Source organism: Mesoplodon bidens (genome assembly GCF_964165515.1).
Source record: "Mesoplodon bidens genome assembly, chromosome: 2".
Lineage (NCBI taxonomy): Eukaryota > Metazoa > Chordata > Mammalia > Artiodactyla > Ziphiidae > Mesoplodon > Mesoplodon bidens.
In genome coordinates, this window is record NC_138177.1 from 174,472,755 (window position 1) to 174,488,133 (window position 15,379).

The 15,379-nt window shown below is 41.7% G+C and overlaps 1 protein-coding gene and 1 pseudogene across 2 annotated transcripts in view; one reads left to right on the forward strand and one right to left on the reverse strand.

Annotated features, from left to right (window-relative positions):
- Positions 1-265: 265 nt before the first annotated feature.
- Positions 266-2,425, reverse strand: LOC308612177 (small ribosomal subunit protein eS1-like; annotated as a pseudogene). The gene is made up of 3 exons: positions 1,908-2,425; positions 1,262-1,685; positions 266-870 (listed from the first exon to the last, which is right to left on the reverse strand). The product of its transcript is annotated as a small ribosomal subunit protein eS1-like (transcript).
- Positions 2,426-3,548: 1,123 nt separating this feature from the next.
- Positions 3,549-15,379, forward strand: part of FBXO42 (F-box protein 42) — a 69,376-nt gene continuing 57,545 nt past the window's right edge. Inside the window, exon 1 of the mRNA XM_081255996.1 lies at positions 3,549-3,805. The gene's annotated coding sequence lies outside the window, so the exon portion shown is untranslated. The remainder of the gene's footprint in view (positions 3,806-15,379) is intronic.

Consider the following 15,379-nt stretch of genomic DNA (forward strand, 5'->3'; position numbering starts at 1 on the left):
AGCAAAGGCTTTGACGTGAGACCACCTGGGTTCAAGTCCTACCCATGACCATGAGTTGAGTCACTTAATCCCTGGGTGCTTCAGGTTCATCTTCTGTAAAATAAGCTCAACAATGGCACTTACTTAGCAGTATTTGGTACATAACAAGAGTATACAATATACGTCAACTGTGATTATTATTAAAGACTTTGCTTTAATAATAATAATTTTGTGCTTATCACAATTGATAATTTTATATTGGCTTATTTACTTGTTTACTGTCTGTCTCTCCCAGTAAACTGTTGGGCTCTCCATGAGGTCAGGGACTTTGTTGTTTTATTTAAAAGTATATTGCTGTACATATCACATGGCTTGGCACGTATTAGGTGCTCACTAAATATTTGACTGAATTCCCTCTTAGTTTTCAAATTCCCAGTTCATTCATTCAACAGATATTTAGCAAGTCCCTACAGGGTGCCAGTCTCTATAATTATGCGATAAAGCACTGAACAAAACAGACAAAAATCCCTGCTGTCCTTGAGCTAGGAGATTCAGGGTGGAGTGGTTTCTGTATTTGAACATGTTCTAACATAATCTAGCAGTTCCAAACCTAACTGGACATCAGAATCCCTGGGGAGCTTTAGAAGAAGTCTGAGTCAGTGTCTAAAGTGAGCCCTGCAACCTGCATTTTTTTATACAAGTAAGATTTTATTTTTGTCACTGTTAAGAGTCTGAATTTTAAACAGATTCTTGGACTCATGACTCATATCAGTTGGCTCATTCAACTTTAGTACCTATCTCACCCCCAGTAGCTTTTCCAGAACTACCACCTTCATCATGAAACTCCAGGGGTTTTCCCAATTCAAACTTGAACTTCTTCAGCATTTTTACTTTATTGTTTATTTATTTTTATTAAAATTTTTCTTAAAAAAAATAAAAATAAAAATAAAAATAAAAATGGAGGGCCTCCCTGGTGGCGCAGTGGTTGAGAGTCCGCCTGCCGATGCAGGGGATACGGGTTCGTGCCCCGGTCTGGGAGGATCCCATATGCCGCGGAGCGGCTGGGCCCGTGAGCCATGGCCGCTGGGCCTGCGCGTCCGAAGCCTGTGCTCCGCAACGGGAGAGGCCACAACAGTGAGAGGCCCGCATACCGCAAAAAGAAAAAAAATAAAAATAAAAATAAAAATAAAATTTTTCTTATTGAAATATAGTTGATTTACAATGTTGTGTTAGTTTCAGGTGTACAGCAAAGTGATTCTGTTATATATATCTGCATTTTTACTTTTCTAACAAAGACATCATGGAGTGGATAATTAGACTGGTAAGGCTCATGTATTTTCCAATGCTGTCTGGAATCAACTTATTGACAATTTCTATCTAGTCATTTGTCTGCATCATCTTCCGGATTTGTCAGACCCGTTGGTGCTGAGAGTAAGGGGTCTTCTGAATCTGATTGTTGCATTCTTTTAGGAAAGCCAAGAGAGAATAGACAAGCAAATAACCATTGGTAGTCTTGACATCAACATGAGTTTCAATCACAGTCTGCTGTTTTTTTGACCATGGAGCTCATTTTGTCACAGGTATGATCCATGCCATGGAAATTAAGCAGTTTTTGCCCTGAACATCTTCAGTAATCAGCTTGAATTTTTTTAATGCAACTTCATCATTCTGCAGATCACGAAGGCTCACTTCAAAAACAACAACCCCTGAGGCCATCAGATGGAATTTTGGTGCCCAGAGGTTTGTTTTTTTTTGTTTTTTTTAAAGATTTTTTTGATGCGGACTAATTTTACAGTCTTTATTGCATTTGTTACAATATTGCTTCTGTTTTATGTTTTGATTTTTGGCCATGAGGCATGTGGGATCTTAGCTCCCCAACCAGGGATCAAACCCACACCCCCTGCATTGGAAGGCAAAGTCTTAACCACTGGGCTGCAAGGGAAGTCCCCCCGGAGTTCTCATGACCAGTGTTTTCCCAATAGTTCTTATATTGAACATAGCTGGTGCTTCCACATCGTACCAATCTTTCTTAGAAAACAGATCAACCACTTTCTTCTTGGTTCCCTTTTCGCTGCTATTCATAAGGTGCTTGTTCTTGCTGACCTCCATGGTACTGCTCAGAGAGCCAAAAGGTGGAACCTACATTTTTTTTTTTTTTTTTTTTCGGTACGCGGGCCTCTCACTGTTGTGGCCTCTCCCGTTGCGGCTCCGGACGCGCAGGCTCAGTGGCCATGGCTCACGGGCCCAGCCACTCCGCGGCATGTGGGATCTTCCCGGACCGGGGCACGAACCCGCGTCCCCTGCATCAGCAGGCGGACTCTCAACCACTGCGCCACCAGGGAAGCCCGAACCTGCATTTTTAAAAGGAAGTGCTCAAAAGCTGGTCCAGTGTTTCTAACATTGAGTCTACAGGGTACTTGTGGGTCGGGGTGGGGGGGGGGTTCACAAGTTCTATGACAATTTTTAAGCTTGGGATTTTTTAATGATACAATTTTCATATTTATTTATATTTATAATTGCCAAATTTCTCTTCTGCAGTGATATTTCCTAACTGAAAGACTTGAGTTTCTTAAATCGGTGTTTCTCATACTGGGATTCCATGAGTGTTTACCCAGGGGTCTTTGCATTATTCAAGTTTGTGGAACACAGATCTAGTGCTTTCTAGTGTGAGGTTGACCCAAGTTTGTTCGATAGCATCTTGCCTTCCCAACTTGAGAGCAGACCTGGGTTCTAGCCCAGCCCTATGTCCTAAGAGATGTCCCAGAAGGTCCACTTTATCCCAGGGTGGTGGGCTGGCAGCTCAAGGTTGCTTCATTTTTAGGTGCAAGGGATGAAGACTGAAGCCCTTGGGCTCTGTATCTCTGGCATTTCCTTAGACCACATGCTGTGCAGGTAATTCATGGAGGTTCTCACCTACATACCAGGTTGCTCCCTTGGAAGGAGGATTTTGCTGGAACCAGTGATAGTGATACTGGAAAGTACAAGAGCTTGGGAACCGGAAGCGCCTGAGTTCAAATCCTACCTTCCCACGCCAACTCCCCAGATATGTGGCTTTGGGAAAATAACTGATATATCCCGTGCCTCAGTTTCCTCATCTGAAACATGGAGCTAGTAACAAGTCACACAATGGTTGTTACACAGTTATGGGAGGCTTCGGTTGCATAACCAAGGCACTGAGTTTCCTTCAGTTGACATCAAGAGCGATTGTGCTCATCGGGCCCTCGGGGTACAAATGAACTAATTCCTGGTCTAACATCTATCATAGACTCAAGCCGTTGGGAAAACTGCTCAGTTGTCCCTAGCAGTGCAGAGGAGGGTGAGTGCAGTTCTAATGGCGTTTGTAGGCACCCGAAGAAAGCGGGCGCGGAAGCGCGAGGTTTCCTCACTCCAGCTTGGCTCCCCCAGGCGGCGTTCCAACCTCGGAGAATCTCCCGGGGACCAGGAGGGTGGGGGCGGCGGGCCGCGGCGTGTACCTTCCCAACATGGCGCCCCCCATAGGCCGCCTGCCGCGGTCCCGCCGCACTGACGTGTGTGAGCGCGCGTGTCCTGTGTGCCGGTCCCCGGCGCATGCGCGCTCCGTGCGGTCTTCTCCCGGCCAGAGCAGCAGGAGCGGCGGTGGCGGCGGTGACGGCGGCGGAGGCGGTTGCGGCGTTAGAGTGGAGGAAGATGGCGGCTCGGAGCGGATGGGTGTCCCGCCAGCTGTGAGGAATCCCGAGTGCGGCAAGCGCGGCCTGGGGCGGAGCGCCTCTGCTCGGGTCCTATCCCCGGCTCCCTCACCTTCTTCGCCAGCGGAGCGTACCCGAGAGCGTGGCGCTGGCTGGGCCAGGTGAGGCCTCTTCCTCTCCCGGGGCCGCGGCGGGGAGCTGGCGGCTTATGCCCTTTATGCCACGGGTCCGGCGCAGGCCCTGCACCCCGCGCGGGGGTCGGTGCCGGCTAGCTTGGGGGCCTTGCTGTAGTCATTCTCGGCCTCCCCGCGTTAGGCAGGGCGGAGGAGAACCCCTTTCCAGGCAGCCCTTGGAATGGGGGCGAACCCGGCCTCTCCCCTCTAGCACGGCGGTTTTCGTCCCCTCACCGGAGCCACGAAAGGGTGTGTGACCAGGGTAAGGATGGCTTTGGGGTGTCAAATTATCTTCCACCCCACCCCCAAATCTTTAACGCCTTTTGAGAGGAGCCGGAGTTCGGTGCCCTCCAAAATTGGGGCTGCGGCGAGCGGCCAGCATCTCTGAAGCTGCAAAAGGAAGATTTTGGAATTGGCTTAAAAAATGAAACACAAGCAGCCTTTCCTACCCCTTAGATTTTTGAGTGTTCCCCCAGAGAAGTAGGAACTGCGGATCTCCTTGATTGAGATAGCAGCCCACGTTGTGACCGTGGAAGGCTTCTGGTGAGAATTGGTGCAAAGGGAACCGTGGAGGGTGGGAACCAATTTGTAAACGAAGAAAAAAACAGTCGGAAGATCTTGATAGTGTCTGGAAAGTAACTTCGGGGCTAATGAAGTCCTCTCGATCCTTTGAAACCTTTGGATTGTTAAGATTCGGAATACCCAATTGCTTTTGTCTGTTAATCTCCCGAATTTTATTAGGAAAATAAAAGCTTCATTTCTCAAGTGCCAGAGTCTTTGGACTTTTCTGTGGTGGGATTCCTATTGCTCAGCGTGAAGATTCAGACATTACCAGTTCTCGCTTGCTGGCAGGGACATTGTACTATACTTACCCTTTTTGAGAACAACTTTTGTTGTTGTGGTTCACATGCTAATTTGGAGGCTTTGATTTTGTTTCTTTCAAGTAGGGAAGCCGGTTTGAAGCCTTGTGGTCTCTTCCGTGAGGAATGAAGGCTTCAGTTGCAGTTGTGCTACGGGGAATTGTTGAGGAGGTAGCATTGGCTTGGGCACACCAAATACTTTTTATAAATTAAATTTGTTTTGCCTGTGTTTAAGAATGATGACGTCATGGATTTAAAGGGACAAGGAAAATTTGAGAGGAAATAGCATCATTTAGAATTGAACATTTAAGATTCAGACTATACCTTTTACAGTGAATAGTGATGCTCTGTTTCAGATCCCTAATTTTGAGCGTATTCATGTGTATAATCTGATTGGTTTCCTTTCTGTTGTATGTTGTCATTGTATATTCTGTAACTGTTTGCTTTTGACAAGCCCAGTATGAATATATTACTTTATCTACATTGACCCATGGGTGTTTTGTCTATTTCAAAAAGCTTTTAATTGTTAAAATGAGAAGTGTTTAGTTTAATAGTAGCTAATTTTTTGACCATTTTTTTCTTTTCTTAAAGCCTTTTCCATAGAGATTTGTACATTGTCTTAGTGCCTTTGCTAAGGGCATAAACCTAAACCAGCAACTTCTCCATTGTAGGCCATTGGAGAGCCACTGTACATTTCAATTTGCTAATAAAGATTCATGAAATTAACGCAGTAAAACATCCTGGTGGTTTGACATTATACTTCTTGGCATAATGTGTTGCATTGTTGTGCTAAATCATCATCAGATATTGATGCAACTTCATGACATCCGTGACATCATTCACTCTCCAGCATTTTGCCTTTTGCAATTTCTTGCCTTCTCAGAGTCACAAAAAAAAGAGGATCAGGAAAAATAGCTTAGGATGCTTCTTAAATGTCTGATTTCTAGAAGAGCCTTCTCTAATACTGCTTTATATAGTTAAAACCCTTCTGTAGGACTCAGAGCTGTGTAATTGCTACCCATTGTGAAAATACTAGCAAAACCTCTAGGTTTTACAAGAATATTGAGGTCCCAAGGAGAAGTTATCTCAAAGATGAACAAATACGTGATTATCTTTGTGATTTCACGGTTGTTTTAGTCTATATAAGACTAGAAGCCATTTGTTTAAATAATGCCCTTCCCATTTCACAAGATTGTTAATGTGAAACAAAAGAGTAATGTTTGTGAAAGTGCTTTGTAAAATAGAAGGTGAATGTAAGATTGATTATTCAATCACCAGTTTTACGAAAATACCTATTGAGAGCCCTCTGTGTGCTGGACATTTTGGGAAGTAGGTACTGATGATTCTAACAGCTTTTGGTCTCAAGTTGCCTGCAGTCTGGTCGGGGAGCCAGACTGAGAAACTAGTTAAATATATTATAGTGTAAGAAATGCACTGAATCCAACCAAGGGAGTCAAGGAAGGCTTCTCAGAGCCAGGATGTCTTTCCCCAACCTTTCCTGTTATTCTGCAGAAAAATATGCCTTTTGTGAGCAACCTGCTTTTTATAAAAACTTAAAAATTTTCTGTCACGAGTTCTTTTCCTCTTTTATTCATTCATTGTCATGACACTTCCCACACAGTATGCCCCAGTTATGGTTTCTGCATTCTCAAAAATCCACCAGAGTCTTGGGAGAACCTTTCTGAGAGTGAGTCATATGCACAGGCAATAAACACAAACATTGCAGCTGCAATTTAAAATATCTCCGATTACTAAGTGGTGACAGCTCTAGAGTGGTGATGCTTTTATTTTTGTTTTGTAAACTGGCACGAGAAGTACTGTATGATTTGAATTTCATCCCATTCAGTTAATAAATGTTTAGTTGTCAGTCCCTTAGAATGTTGACTGTAAGTGATTATTAGTACTGTCTCCGGTCTCCCAATAATAAATAAAACAAGAAGGTCCTTCTCCTTTTGAGGTGAAGCCGACAGTTTAAGCCAGAAGTATACTAAACTATTTTATAGAATCTATTTATGTAGATTGAGGCTGCTTAGCATCTCTGATATTAAACTTCTCTTCAATGCAAGTTCCTCATCTTAGTGCTGTGGTATTTTATAATTAATTTAGCATGTTGTCACCTACATTGCAGAAATTTTATGGATTTTTGGATTGAGTGGAATCTGTAAGTGGTGCAGTATTGAACCCATACCATCTGTATCTTAACATGAGTGCTTTAAGGTAGTGGTTGACAAGAAAGTGAAGGTGATGTGTTTGTTCATTCTTCTATATTGTGACAGTTTGTCACATGTAGAAAGATACAACCTACAGACAAGTCATTTTAAAATTGCCCAGTATGAAGCTCATAACACTACAGCTTATTTTTAAAATCGTTTCTTCTGGGCTTCCCTGGTGATGCAGTGGTTGAGAGTCCGCCTGCCGATGCAGGGGACACGGGTTCGTGCCCCGGTCCGGGAAGATCCCACATGCCACGGAGCGGCTGGACCCGTGAGCCATGGCCGCTGAGCCTGCGCGTCCGGAGCGGAGAGGCCACAGCAGTGAGAGGCCCGCATACCGCAAAAAAAAAAAAAAAAAAAAATTGTTTCTTGTGACATTCTTCTAAATGTCTTGTAAAATTAGTGGTACTCTTGTATAGCTTAATTTTGCACTTACTTACTCATGCATGTATTGGAAAGCAAATTTGCTTTGAATTCTGATTCTTCCTGTATTAAGTTTCTATTTTTTAATTTCTAAAGTTTTCTCCTAGGCTTTTTATTTAATTTTTTCTAGTGTTGCTGTTCTGTTTTGCTTCAAAGGTGGAAGTATCTTGTGGTCCTTTGATGCTTGTTTATATATATAAATCTGATAAATGTACAGATACTATATAAAGCAATAGTTACTTGTAAAATTTTATGACTCTGGACAGTAACTTAGCTTAAATAGTAACATATTTTCTCTTGTCTCCTAGTAATACATAGATTTCAGGTAGTTCATTTAATTTCTTTTTTTTTTTTTCCTAGCTGTGTTGGGTCTTTGTTGCTGCGCCCCGGCTTTCTCTAGTTGCGGCGAGCAGGGGCTACTCTTCGTTGTGGTGTGCGGGCTTCTCATTGCAGTGGCTTCTCTTTGTTGCGGAGCACGGGCTCTAGGTGCGCGGGCTTCAGTAGCTGTGGCACGGGGGCTCAGTAGTTGTGGCTCGCGGGCTCTAGAGGGCAGGCTCAGTAGTTGTGGCACACGGGCTTAGTTGCTCCGCGGCATGTGGGATCTTCCCGGACCAGGGCTCGAACCCGTGTCCCCTGCACTGTCAGACGGATTCTTAACCCCTGCACCACCAGGGAAGTCCCAGTTCATTTAATTTATATAAAGGCAAGCAAGTGCCAGTTTTAGCTACTAATATTCCCTTAGAATATTTAACATTTAGGATACTTTTATTTCAGCTATTTTAAGGAATTCACTGGTATGGCATACTCTTCCAAATTTGTGTTTCCTTTATTATTCTCATCTTAAATGTTTGATTCATGTTACTATCTAGAGAACAAGAATTTTTTTTCCAGAGTGAACCTCTTGGTGCATTGTTTGGAGGAAGATTGATGTTAATTATAAATTGATCAATACAGTTTTACTAAATGTTGCCTCTCCCATCTGCTGGTTTTTCAGATGCAAATCAAGGGAAAATGGAATTTATCCTTCTGTTTCAGTATTTATTTTTAAAGCTTTTTTGCTAGTAGTCTTGCTGTGTTTTGCCAGAAAGCGACAGTGTCTTGTCTTTTCTTGGTTGATCCAGCAGTGTTATGTTTGCAGTCTGTTCTGCAGGACTGCTGTCTTAGCTTTTGCTTTGAGATACTTAGATAGATCCTTCAGTCTAGTGAGAAGCAAGCAAGCTGCTGTCTTCCTTATTACTGAATCTGAAGTTTTACTTTCCTGTGGGTCCTTCACATTTTGATTTGTCTGTCTTCCTTACGTCCCCCCACCTTTTTGTTTTTTTTCCAGTAAATGCAGTTCTCTCTTCCAAGTGTGTTTCATAAATCATAATGGAATTTTGGAATATAATTCCCCATAGAGCTGCAGAATGATGTGTGCGTTAGAATTTCACATTTTATTTAACTTATAAGTAACAATGGTAATGAATCTTGAAGACATTATGGTAGGTGAAATAAGCCACAAAAGAACAAATATTGTATGATTACACTTGTATGAGGTACCTAGAATAGTCTAATTCATAGAGAGAGAAAGTAGAGTGGTAGTTGCCAGGGGCTGAGGAGAGGAGGGAAAGGGGAGTTACCTTTTAATGGATATGGAGTTTTAGTTTGGGACCAAAGTTCTGAAGATGGATGGTGGTGATGGTCGCACAACAATGTGAATGTACTTGATGCCACTGAACTGCATATTTGAAAATGGTTAAAATGGCAATTTTTATGTCAAGGTATATATTAACACACACACAGAGGAAGCTTAATGGTTTACATGTGCTCTGTGGGCTGGCTTGATAATTATTTATTTCAGTATAGTTATTAAGATCATAGGCTTTGACCCCAGGTAGACCCAGGCCCCTACCCTAGTTCTGTTACTTTCCTTGGGTATGCACCTTAGGTTCTCTAAGCCTCAGTTTTTCCATCTATAAAATGAGGATGATGCCCACGTTTTGGGACAGTTAAATGTGGGAATACGTGTGAACTTCTCAGCACATTGCCTAGCATATAGTAAACACTTAAATATTAAACATTATTATTACATTGTTTTATGGAACATTAAAACTGGGACAAGGGGAACTTGTCTCCTGGCTTCCTCATAGCATAGTCCAGTGGCATACTTGTCCTGAATGCAGACATGCCTGTAGCAGGAATACATGTTTTCTGGCGTCCCCTGTGCTTCCCTTTCTGTATTTGATTGGAGAACTGGGCTTATTCATGTCTTCATTTGATACCACTGCCCTTATGTCTCTTAAATCCATCTAGATGCGATCTTTCTTTTATGCCTCTTGGTTTTCCAGGGACTTCATGGAGCATATCCTCAAACTCAGCTGTCCACGTGTTCACAACTGAGTCCATTGTTTCACCTCTTACCTCCCTTAACGTAAAAACCTTTACTAACCAAGTTCCCTTCTCAATATTCCCATCTCTGTAGATAGAATACTTTTATTCTGGTCTGATAGACCATGAAACTGGGAGTCATTTGTTAATAGCCTTTTTTAAAAAAAAAAATCTTTTGTGTCCTGCCATGTAGATCTGTATTATCGTCCTCAGCATCCCTTAGGGTTCCCTGCTCCTCGTTATACTTGCTGACATGACTCTAGACCAGGCTTTTATGAGCTGAGGGCAGACAAGTATTGCTGTAGTTCTTAACTAGTCTTGTTGCCAGGACTCTGCTCCTTCCTAGTTGTGTGACCTCAGCCTCCCTCACCTTCAGAATGGGAGTTCCAGTTCCTCCTGCATGACATACGCGTGCAGTATTTAACTAAGTGTCTGACGTATGGTAAACAGTGCGTAAGAAGTATTTGCTGTTACTTGAGCTTTTCTTCTTGGTAATTTTTGGAAGCGATTAAGACTGCAGTGACAGTATTATGACAGACCAATCTTAAGGGACTCTACGGTCTGAATGCTTCCCCTCTGCCCGCGAACCTGTGGTAACTCATCACTGCCTACTCCCTTACGTACCTTTGAAGCTCTCCATTTGGCCCTCATTGTACCTTTCCAGCCTTATTTTACAAGATACCCATCATGCAGTCTGTTCAAGCCAGACTAGTCTCACTGCCTCTCATGTATATCATGTTCATTTTTATAACTGGAATATTCATTTTCCTAGGCAGGAGGCATAGTTTTCATTAACTACTCTGTCCAGCTCTGCAGAGTATCTCCTGTGTGCTCCACCACTTCACCACTGTTGCCCTTGCACAATTAGGTTAAAGTTAATATCCCAAAAGCAAACTACTGTGCTAATTAATTCCTGCCAAATACTTAAAAGGGATATATCATGCAGTATAATTCACATGTAATATTTTTAGTGTCTTATATGCACATTTAGTACTTACATATTAGGCACTCAAATATTCATTCAGTGTATGCGTTTGATTCTTATGGGCTGATGTTCTTCGTGGGCTTTCTGAGGCATTGCATGATCTTAAGTGTCCGTTGAGTCTCTTTTGCCTTTTTGTTCATTGGTCCATTCCTTCAAAAAACATGTATTGAATGCTGTGTGCTAGGCATGGTTCAAGATATTAGGGTTACAGTGGACAAAATAGGCAAGGGCTCTGATTTCCAGGATCTTACATTCGAGAAGGAAGAAGGCAGTTAATGAATGAATGAAACTTCAGACAGTAATAAATACTACAAAGAAAATAAAAGAGAGTTAGCTAGAAGGGAAGACTAGTTGAGATTGGTTTAGAGAAGGCCTCAGTGAGAAGGTGATATTCAGGCCGAAAGACACAAGGCAGAATGTTTAATGCTAAGTTTTGGGGACATAAGGAACAGCTAGCGCAAAGGTCTAAAGTACGAACCAGGATCTAGTTGGGATTCTCAAATTGCATTTGGCTGTTGTTTAGTTTTTGCTTCATAATCTAAAATAGCCTCCTCCCCTTCCCCCCGTTTTTTTTTTTTTTTTCTTTCACTCAATGACACTGACTTTTTGAAGAGACCATTCTGGTTCTCTGGTAGACACTTCCACATTCATGATTTGTCTTACTATTTCCTTGTGTCAGTTAATTCCTCCCTTTATCACCTTTTAAGATAATTGACAATTTGCCATCCTTTGTGATAACTTGTGTGTTCAAATTGTATCACACTTGATGTCAGCTTTTGCCATTATAATGATGCTGAATTTGATCACTTGGTTAATGTGCAAGTCCTAGATCTTTCCATTGCAAAGGTTTCCCTTTACATGGATCAAGTAATCTGTGGGTAGCAATTTAATACAACACAATTACTCTATTCCATCTTTCACCTGTTGGTTTTAACGTCCCTCAGAGATCCTTGCCTGAATCAGTTGTTTCATTGGAGGTTACAAAAGGATGATTGTTACTGTTGTATTCCTTCCACATTTATTAGCTGGCTAATAAATGAGAATCAACTGAGAATTAACTACTAAACGTCTCTCCTAATAAGGCAGGGTGTTTTGTTTAATTCTTTGCTTTTCATTGTAAATTTTGAAGAATTTACAATGAAGAATTGGTCACCTCAGTGGTAGCAAATGAGTTTCTTTTCTATTTTCTGTATCATTGTAGGCACGTGAATTTTTATGTATTCATTATTTTACAGTTAGTTACAGCCATTAGTCTCTTTAACGCAGAACCTTTTCACCGGTATGAGTGTCTTCAAGCTAGTGTTGTGTCCTTTTGATGTGCCCCGTGTGCCCTTTGGTGTTTGGGTTGTTTTCTCTTGCAAGACTTTCTAGGTGCACCTTGTACTCTCTCTGTTCTTGACCCGAAATCAGTCATTTTTCTAGGAAGACCTAGTTACTTTTACAGAGAATGCCATTAGAAACCAAGATCTGAGTGCTAGGAATGCTCATTGCTTAGTGGGTCTTCATTATTTCTAGGTCCTTTCAATGGGCAGAGATAGAAAATATGTTTTTTAGAAATCAAAACTTCATATTGTTATTTCCAGTTTAATTTGAATCTTTACAGGGTTCTTTTCTTTAGATTTTATATTTGTCTCTCCTTAAACTGAAAATCTTATTTTTTAGTACTGTTCACGTTTATTTGTTCTATACTACAGTATACATAACTTTTATTTTTATTTAAAAATTTTTATTTATTTATTTGGCTGTGTCGGGTCTTCGTTGCAGCATGCGGGATCTTCGTTGCTGCGCACGGGATCTTAGTTGCAACATGCGGGATCTAGTTCCCTGACCAGGCAATGAACCTCGGCCCCCGTGCACTGGGAGCGTGGAGTCTTAATCACTGGACTACCAGGGAAGCCCCCATACGTAACTTTTAAAAATATAGTCTTCAGGGCTTCCCTGGTGGCGCAGTGGTTAAGAATCCGTCTGCCAATATAGAGGACACGAGTTCAAGCCCTGGTCCGGGAAGATCCCACATGCCGCGGAGCAACTAAGCCTGTGGGCTACAACTACTGAGCCTGCGCTCTAGAGCCCGTGAGCCACAACTACTGAGCCCACATGCCACAACTACTGAAGCCCGTGCGCCTAGAGCTGGTGCTCCTCAACAAGAGAAGCCACTGCAATGAGAAGCCTGCACACTGCAACGAAGAGAAAGCCCCACTTGCCGCAACTAGAGAAAGCCCGCGTGCAGCAACGAAGACTCAATGCAGCCAAAAAATAATTAAAAAATAAATAAACTTTCTTTAAAAAAAGGAAAACTCCAGGCCTATATAGATTTGCAAGCAATTTCTGCCAAATAGTCAAGGAACAGATAATTCCAGTTTTATGTAAACTCTTCCAGAGAATGGGGGGGAAAGGAACAGTCCCCATATCAGTTTATGAAATTAGCATGATTTTGATTCCAAAACCAGGAATGGACAGTACCCCGGTCCGGACAGTTCCCCGGTCCGGGAAGATCCCACATGCCACAGAGCGGCTGGGCCCGTGAACCATGGCCGCTGAGCCTGCACGTCCGGAGCCTGTGCTCCGCAACGGGAGAGGCCACAACAGTGAGAGGCCCGCGTACCGCAAAAAAAAAAAAAAAAAAAAAAAAATATATATATATATATATATATATATATAAAATAAACTGTGGCCTAATTCAGTTTATCTGAGGAAAGCAAGCTTGTTTTAACATTAGAAAATCAATTAGTAGGGTGGTCCAGTGATGGTCCTATGGTTAATTAAGACTCTACGCTCCCAATGCAGGGGGCCCGGGTTCCAATCCCTGATCAGGGAACTAGATCCTGCATGCTGCAACTAATCCCGCATGTTACAACTAAGGCCCCGCGTGCCGCAACTAAGATCCAACACAGCCAAATAAATAAATAAATAGTTTTAAAAAATCAATATAACTTATTTCACCAATAGACTAACAGGAAACATGATATCTTAATAATTGAGCAAAAGCATTTGATACACTTTTAAAGCCCCTTTATGATTTTAAAATCAAGTCAAATTAAAATCACTTTTTGCATATGGGAGGTGGGAGTGTAAATTGGAAGTCACTTTGAAAGACAGTTTGACATTATCTAGTAAAGATGTATAACCTACACCCAGCAATTTCACTCCTAAATATGTACTCTAGAACGTTGTTTTTCAGCCTGTGGCTTGCAGCCCATTAGAATGAAGACAGTTTAGTGGCATTTGACCAACCATTTTCTTAACTGATAAATACAATAGAAAATATGAGTGTACTTTACTGTAAGGGTATTATTTTGTGAAACTTATTCCTAGCTATGTATCTGTGTATGTGTGGGTAGACTGATTTGTGAGGTAAAATGTATTTTCTTATTGTGGTTGCTGTCAAAATTTGAAAGCCAGTATTCTAGAGAAGCTAAAAAATGCTCATTATTTCATAAGAGCAAAACATTGGAAGCAACTGATTTCATTCAACAAGGATAAGTTATGACTGATTCATACAACAAGGTTTTACACTGCAGTGAAAGTGAACTGCAGCTATGTTTAACAACTAAGCAGTGTATTGCTTAGGAATATATATGTATATTTTTTTGTTAAAAATTCTTTAAAAAACAATTTTTTAATGTATTTTATTTATTTATTTTTGGCTACATTGGGTCTTCGTTGCTGCATGTGGGCTTTCTCTAGTTGCGGTGAGCGGGGGCTACTCATTGCGGTGGCTTCTCTTGTTGCAGAGCGTGGGCTCTAGGTGCACGGGCTTCAGTAGTTGTGGCGTGTGGGCTCAGTGGTTGTGGCGCACAGGCTTAGTTGCTCCACCGCATGTGGGATCTTCCCAGACTAGGGCTCGAACCCGTGTCCCCTGCATTGGCAGGAGGATTCTTAACCACTGCACCACCAGGGAAGTCCTATGCAGTTTTTAAAAATTGTGGTAAATTTACATAACATGAAGTTTACCATTTTAATGATTTTTAACTGTACAGTTAAGTGGCATTGAGTACATTCACATTATTGTGCAACCATCATCATTATTCATCCCAGAATGTTTTTATCTTCCCTGACTGAAACTCCATACACATTGAACAATAATTCCCTGTTCTCCCCACCCTCTAGCTCCCCTGGCAACCACCATTCTACTTTGCTGTATAACTTGAGTACTCTAGGTACCTCACATAATCGGAATCATGTGGTACTTATCCTTTCATGTCTGGCTTGTTTCACTTAGCATAATGTCTTCAGGCTTCTCCTTGTAGCATGTGTCAGAATTTCCTTCCTGTTTAAGGCTAAATAATATTGTGTTACGTGTGTATACTACATTTTGTTTATCCGTTATCCACTGATAGACATTTGAGTTGTTTCTACCTTTTTGCTGTTGTGAACAGCGCTGCTATGAACATGGGTATACAGATACCTGTTTGAGTCCCTGTTTTCAGTTCTTTTGGGTATATACCCAGGAGTGAAGTTGCTGGATCATATGGTAATTCTGACTCATTTTTTGAGAAATTGTCATACTGTTTCCCACCATGGCTGTACCTCTCTATGGTTTTGTCTGTATGATATATCAATATTTGGCTGTTAAAAATTAATTTTAAAAAGGCAAAGCCTCCTTCTTTCCCTCCTTAGAGGTGCTGCTCCTAACTTTGATGTGTGTCTTTCTAGATCATTTTTCTATGCATATATATATAGATATAGATACCTATGTGGATATACAATTTTG